This window comes from Erinaceus europaeus, chromosome 12, assembly GCF_950295315.1.
Source record: "Erinaceus europaeus chromosome 12, mEriEur2.1, whole genome shotgun sequence".
Classification (NCBI taxonomy): domain Eukaryota; kingdom Metazoa; phylum Chordata; class Mammalia; order Eulipotyphla; family Erinaceidae; genus Erinaceus; species Erinaceus europaeus.
The window spans coordinates 100,925,198-100,932,659 of record NC_080173.1 but is presented as its reverse complement, the minus strand read 5'-3'; the positions used below and the strand labels follow the sequence as shown (position 1 = coordinate 100,932,659).

General features: G+C 50.8%; 1 long non-coding RNA gene across 1 annotated transcript; it reads right to left on the bottom strand.

The window, feature by feature from the left end:
• Window positions 1-2,314: 2,314 nt before the first annotated feature.
• Window positions 2,315-7,112, bottom strand: LOC132542115 (uncharacterized). The gene is made up of 3 exons (XR_009553264.1): window positions 6,994-7,112; window positions 4,614-4,686; window positions 2,315-2,592 (listed from the first exon to the last, which is right to left on the bottom strand). It is a non-coding gene; the product is annotated as an uncharacterized LOC132542115 (long non-coding RNA).
• Window positions 7,113-7,462: the final 350 nt, after the last annotated feature.

Below are 7,462 nucleotides of genomic sequence, written 5' to 3'. Positions count from 1 at the left end.
GGCTACAGACTTCAAGGTCCAGCCTCACAGCTAAGACCCAGACTAGGACAGGCTGTGACAGTTACAGAGTCCTGCGGGCAGTGAGCTTGGAGCTGACCTGTGGTCACCAGCTTGAGCTGTGAGGAAGATGCAGCCACAGGGGCATGAATTTAGCCATGTACTCCCTCCTCTCAGTCTGCATTTCTGCATTATCTTTATTTACTTATTGGATAGAGACAGCCAGAAATCGAGAGGGAAGGGAGATAGAGAAGGAGAGAGAGAGAGAGAGAGAGAGAGAGAGAGAGAGAGAGAGAGAGCCCTACAGCCCTGCTTCACCATTTGCAAAGCTTTCCCCCTGCAGGTGGGGCTGGGGACTCAAACCCGGGTCCTCGCACATTGTGACATGTGCGCCACCGCCCAGCCCCTACAGTCTGCCGACACCCTGGATGGACCTCCCCACACCTTAGATGGCACTCTGTTCCCGACTGTCCCCGTGTCACCTTGTGTGTGCTAGGAGCTCTGGTCCCTCCCCTCTCGCCAAGGAGCAGTCCTGCAGGGTGCCAGGCTAGAGGCCCTGAGGGGCACAGGACTGCAGCCTTGTGGTTGGTGGGCACCTGCTTGCTGTGCTCACCCTCCTGACTGTCAGGCTTGCTGACCAGCAAAAGCCCAGGACCACGGCCCCCTGCTCCCCTGCGGCCCCCGCAGCAGTCACCTGCCCCTTGGCCAGCTCCTAGAGGCTTTGGGCAGCCTGATTCTTGCCCCAGGACGGAGGGTGCTCCTTCACTCTCCTCTGCTCTTGAGGTGTGCTCTTCTCTCTTCCTTTCCGAATGAGGATGGAACAGGTGTGTTGAGTGCCACGCCTCTTCTGTCTCATGTTTCTTTCATGTGAACAATGTAGCATCCACGCTTTCTTTTTTTTATTTTTATTTTTATTTTTAAAAAGGAAACACTTGAGAAAAAACCATAGGATAAGAGGGGTACAACTCCACACACTTCCCACCAGCAGAATTCCGTATCCCATCCCTTCCCCTGATTGCTTTCCTAGTCTTTATCCCTCTGGGAGTTGCATATGGGCCCCAGATCACATCAAACCGATGGGGTTTACAGTCAACAATATTTATACCCCTTTCCCATATTTGGGAGCTACTCTCTCCCCTGGTCCAGCTTTCTGGCCCTTTTTCCAGCCATGACATCATCTCCCCAGACAGTAACTTAGATCCACCTGCATATCAGATGTCAGGCTCAGAAGAAAAAAAAAAAGAAAAGAAAAGAAAAGAAAAAAAAACTAGTATAGTATGGGCCCTTTGGAATAGAACTAAAATAGGCCTACTAGCTCTCTACAAAACAGAGACCCCGAACTCTTCATCTGCACTATTCCAGCATCCATGCTTTCTTATGTTGAGCTCTGGGACTGGCTGGGAGGACAAGCAGGGCCACTGTTCCCAGTATGCTCCACCCAGGCAGCTACAGGGTCAAGTAGGAGTGCCCTAGGTCTCACGATTCTAATGCCTACAGGTAGCTGGGAGGGCTGAGCACACACGCACGCCACCACCAAGACAGCCGGGCTGCTTGTTCTGCACATCTGGATAGCAGAGGCTTTTATTAGGGGACGCAGGTTCTTGTGGTGAAGAGAGAGGAATGTGTGATGGACAGGGCTGGGCTTTTTGTCTGATTACTTGTAGGCAGGGACATAACCTCCATGAACCAGTCTAAACTTTCTCCTCTCTGAGCTGTGTTTTAGTCAAGTCCCCTAACAGTACAGACACCCGGGGGAGGGGGGTGCAGTATTCTAGGATTCCCAAGGCCAGATCAGCTTCTTTCTTCTTGGTGTTGCTCCCAAGACACCCAGGGACCCCTACAGCTACTGAAGAGGGTGGGGAGCAGCCAGGGCAAGTGGACCAGTAGCCAGGCCTGGATATGTTTTATTAAGGATTAAAAAAGTGCATAGAGACAGAAATTAAGAGGGAACAGGGAGATAGAGATAGATAGATAGATCGATAGATAGATAGAGAGAGAGAGAGAGAGAGAAATACCTGCAGCCCTGCTTCACTTGTGAAGCTTCCTCCCTGCAGGTAGAGATGGGGCCTTGAACCGGGCTCCTTGTGCATGGTGATATGTGCACTCAGCCAGGTGTATCACTGCCCAGCCCTATTGGTGGTTTGTTTAACGCACTTCTTCAGGGCCTAGAATTTGTCTACTTTAGAGGAGAGTGTGGCCGTGCTTCTGAACTAATCACAGCCCTTCAATAGGTACAAGCTGCTCTTACTTGCAAAAACAAAACTACAGACAGACAAACAAAAAGGCACAGAATCTGGCCCGAGAAAAAAGTCCCTTGTCTGACTTGGGCAGTGGTCAGTCCTTTTCTGAGACTCCAGCCAATATCACACTCACTGAGCAACTGGAGATTCTGTGGGAGAGCCTCCAGGGCGCCCCAGCTCTTCTGCCTCCATCGAAATCTCTGGCCCACTCGCCCTGCCAACCCTTGGCTCTGTGGCTGGGGGAAGCTATGACGCAGCAAAGCTCCCGGAAGCCGCCGGCTGGCTCCTGCAGTGCTGCTCCTGAAGGCTGGTGGGGCCCTTGGCAGACGGAGGCTGTAATTACACCATCACTCTGCTGGAGAGAGAGAGAGAGAGAGAGAGAGAGAGAGAGAGCTGGAGTTTCCCCGTGATGAATAGGCGAGATTTGCTCAAAACACAACATGTCTCATTGTCTACTTGGGTGCCAGCAAAGCAGTGCAGCAAGACAGCCTCCCAGCTCCAGTGAGAATGTCCAGTGGGAATGAGCAGGCACTTGCTGGTCATCATTTCTCCTTTGGCTAATTTTGCTTCTGTTTCTATCCGCCATCACGCCAGGTTCCCCTGCATGGCTTAACTGTGGTCTATTTACATAATCTTTGTTTTGTTTGAGACCCGCCCTGCCTGCAGGGCATTGGTTTAATCCCCACTGGTTTAATCTCCACTGGTTCGTGCTCTTTTTCCTCTCTGCCCCCTTATCCTACGTACTTCCTTTTCCACCCTACCACTTCCTTCCTGGAAAGTATAAAGGCAGATTCTTTTCTCAAAAAAACATTGGATTGGATTGCGTTCCTGCTCAGCCATGAGTTCCTGGTCGTCTCTCTCCCACTCACAAAGCTAGCCCGGTAGGAGCTCATTGGTTCCCAGCAAGGGCCAACAGCAGAACTGTCTGCCCAAACCTTCATTCCTTTGGGGGGAGGGGAAGGGGAGCTGGGGGAGTCCCAGGTGGCTTTTCAACATGTGTGTAGAACATCTGTTTTATTTACATATTCATTTATTCATTCACCAAGCCACTGCTCAGCTCTGGCTTATGGTGGTACTGGGGATTGAACCTGGGACCTTTAGTGACTCAGGCATGGAAGTCTTTTCACATAACGGTTATGCTGTGGGGTCAAGTGGAGATGCACCTGATTAAGCACACACATCACAGTGCACAAGGACCTGGGTTCAAGCCCCCAGTCACCACCTGCAGGGGGAAAGCTTCACGAGTGGTGAAGCAGGGCTGCAGGTGTCTCTCTGTCTCTCTCCCTCTCTATCTCCCCCTCACCTCTCAATTTCTCTCTGTCTCTATCCAATAAATAAATAATGATTATGCTATCTCCCCAGCCCTAGAATACCTGATTTTATATAAGTTCATCAAGGAAAAGCTAGGTACTAGCAAAAATCGTCTAAAGAAAAGAAGCTACCCATAATCCCCTAGTTACCAATCACCCTTAGTTGCATTTTTTGCACCCTTAGTATCTACTCCTATCTGCTTTCAGTGCCTTTGGATGATAATAACACAAATAAAATGTTCTGGCTTAATTTGTTTTTTATATTTTATTTATTTATTATTGGCAGAGAAATTGAGAGGGGAGGGGGAGAAAAAGAGGGGGAGAGACAGAGAGACACCTGCAGCCCTGCTTCAGCACTTGTGAAGTTTTACCCTTGCAGGTGATGACCAGGGCCTTGAACCTGGGTCCCTGCACATCATCATCTGTGGGATAATGTGAAAGCATGGTAGAGCATAGGGGAACTCCCCCATCCTTGAGATGGAGGTCTGAAAAGACACCCCACCTGTCAGTCTCTCCCTTTCGGGGATAGAGCTTGGAGGGAAAAGCTTTCCTGACTTAGTGTCCCCTTGTCAGTCTCCCAGGCTTCACAAAGGCCTGCACCCTCTAACATTAACTCATTCCCCTGCTACAAACCAAATGGTTGCCTGCTTGAAATTTCACTTAAAGTTCACTATAAGTTCACCATCTTTGATCACATGCAAAACTACACTTTGATCACCCTGCCTTGCCAGTAATTGAACAGTGAGATCCACATACACCTTACTTCCCTGTTCTTTGGTCATCATGTCTTACATCAATACTCTGCTCTTCTCTGCTTTATCTCACTCTGCTGGTTTAACCACCATGTTTTTCTTAATGCCTTTGTGTAATTAATATCTCTTGCCTCATGGTAACTAATTATACTGACCTTTTGTATCTCATCAATTCTCATCATTCCTTAGCCCTCCCCACCATAGGGGTACTGACCATTTGGAAACCTGTGATGACCGACATATGTGAAAAATGTTCTTTGCTCCACTCTGCTATATAAGCCTGATCTTTTTCTGAATAAATTGCAAGTTCATACCTGAATTTCTCCTGGCTGTCCCTTCTGCATCGTGCGCATCTCTTGAATCGGCGACAGGGAGGCCAGCGGCTACCTCGGTTGCGAGGCCACTCACGTGAGCACCAGCAGTCATCATCATCATCATCATCATTATGTTGTTGTTATTATAGTTGTTGTTGCTATTTTTTAGGTGCATCCCGTGAGTACCCATTTATTGGGGAAACTGACGATCCTTCCTAGCTGACTGAATCCACATGGATCCCAGTCACTTTCAAAGCCAGCAACAAGCAGACATCAGGCTCAACCTAACGCTATTGACTGGCTACGGAAGAAGGGCAAACGCTAGAAGAAGAAGCCAAAGTCCAATGTCTGGAATCACCTCATACAATATAATATATGTGCTTAACCAAGCGCTCCACCACCTGGCTCCAGTCTTTCTGATTCTAAGCATTTTTAGGCTTTATCACTAAACAGACCATTAGATGCATTTGTTTTGCACTGCAGCCTCTGATAAGTACAGGTTGCTGGCTTTGTTTTCCTCCTTCCATCTCCCTCCCTCCCTCCCTCTCTGTGACGCCATCTAGCAGCTACTCAGCCTTAGCAGAGTCTCCCCCACTTCCACCCACTTCATCCCAAACACTACAGCGTGATCTTTCCTAGAGTCTCTCACAGTGTTTCACTGATTGCACAGCCAGTAAGTTCTCTATCCGGTCACACACCAATGGGCATTTCCGTCGCTTCTGTAACTTGTCTTCTGTGAACAGTGCAGCTGTGAGCAAGCGGACAGGCGTGTGTTCTCTGAACTAGTGCCTTCATGCCTTGGGTATATGCCTAGGAGTGGATCTCCCTTCTTACTTTATTTTTACTGTTGATTTAATAATGGTTTATACGGTTGTAAGATTACAGGGATATAATTGTCACCACTCGTAACACCTAATCCTTTTATTTTTATTTTTATTTTTGCCAGAGAACTGCTCAGCTCTGGCTCACTGTGGTGTGGGGGAGCAGCAGGCAGGAAAGCCTCTCTGCATACCCATTACGCTATCTCCCCCAGCTCACTAAATACATTTTTAAATACTGCCAGGAGACAGACCCCGGCACCAGTCTCCAGCCAGCTTCCGATGCTCTTTTTTTTTTTAACTTTTTTTTTTATATTTATTTTATTTATTTTTTCCCTTTTGTTGCCCTTGTTGTTTTATTGTTGTAGTTATTATTGTTGTTGTTGTTGGATAGGACAGAGAGACATGGAGAGAGGGAGGGGAAGACAGAGAGGAGGAGAGAAAGATAGACACCTGCAGACCTGCTTCACCACCTGTGAAGCGACGCCCTTTTTTTAAAAAAAAATTATTTATTCCCTTTTATTGCCCTTGTTGTAGTTATTATTATTGTCGTTGTTGGATAGGACAGAGAGACATGGAGAGAGGAGGGGAAGACAGAGAGGGGGAGAGAAAGACAGACACCTGCAGACCTGCTTCACCGCCTGTGAAGGTACTCCCCTGCAGGTGGGGAGCCGGGGTTCAAACCGGGATCCTTACGCCGGTCTTTGTGCTTTGCGCCACCTGCGCTTAGCCCGCTGCGCTACAGCCCGACTCCCCTTCTGGTGTTCTCTTAGCTGGCATGGCACCCGGTGCCTTTCTGGCTCCCACTGGCAGCAGCCACCACACCGAGTTCCTGACCCTGAGCAAGTCCCTACCCTCCCGTCAAGGTCTGTGTTGGCCCGGCTCCAGGGCACATGCTGGAGAAGAGAGGGAGGCACCAGACCAGGTCCTTAAAGCAGGGCACAGTTGGAAAAGTCACAGAGAGACTTCCCAGAGTGTCGGGCTGCGCCACGGAGGAGAGAGAGGAGATCCGGCGTGAAGAGGGAACATAAATCTTTATTTGCGCTGGCACCTCAGCGTTGGGTGAGAGAGAAACAGGTTGGGCCACGTGGAGGTAGCTAAAATGGCCGCCTCCCACAGCAACCTTTCCTGCGTCTAATCACCGAAGTGAAGAGCCAGCAAGAGAACAAGGTGCGGAAGGAGAAGGGCTTTTATGGGAGCAGCTCTCCAGAGAATGGGAAGGGGGAGGAGTAGCCACAGCACTCCAGGGTAGGATAACAACTCTCCTGAGAATGGCTGTCAGTGCCTGGGGGTGGCAGTGGGGGAGCCTGGCTGTCAGTGCCTGGGGGTGGCAGTGGGGGAGCCTGGCTGTCAGTGCCTGGGGGTGGCAGTGGGGGAGAGCCTGGCTGTCAGTGCCTGGGGGTGGCAGTGGGGGAGAGCCTGGCTGTCAGTGCCTGGGGGTGGCAGTGGGGGAGCCTGGCTGTCAGTGCCTGGGGGTGGCAGTGGGGGAGCCTGGCTGTCAGTGCCTGGGGGTGGCAGTGGGGGTGCTCTCTAGTATAGCCAAGGATCCTCCTGGGACTCACCTGGCCAGGACCCAGGCAGTAGTGGGGCTCCGAGCTGGGCAGTGGAGGAGCTGCAGTTCCCAGAGTGGCACCTGTTGGCATCATGGCCTGGAAGTAGGAGGCCACAAGCCTGAGCAGGGCCTCTGTGCTCCCTGCCCTCTGAGCAGGAAGAGACATCTGCGGGGAGGGAATCAGGGTCCAGCTCCAGCCCCAGGGGGGCCAGAGCCAGGCAGCCAGGCATTGGGGAGGCTGAGCTGAGTGACAAAGATATCCAGGCCCCAGTGCCACACTGCCAGCCTTGACAGGGCCGCTCCTCAGAGCTTACAGCCAGGTGGCACCTGGGCCCAGCTTTGTCCCTCCTCCCTCTGTGATGGCATGAGTGTTCCTTGCTCATGAGGAGAGGAACTCTGAACAGCTGGGGAAAGCCGGCCAAGGCACCGGGTTAGAGGGGCAGCCCGGCTCCCAACAAGTAGGCCATCTTCACTGACAC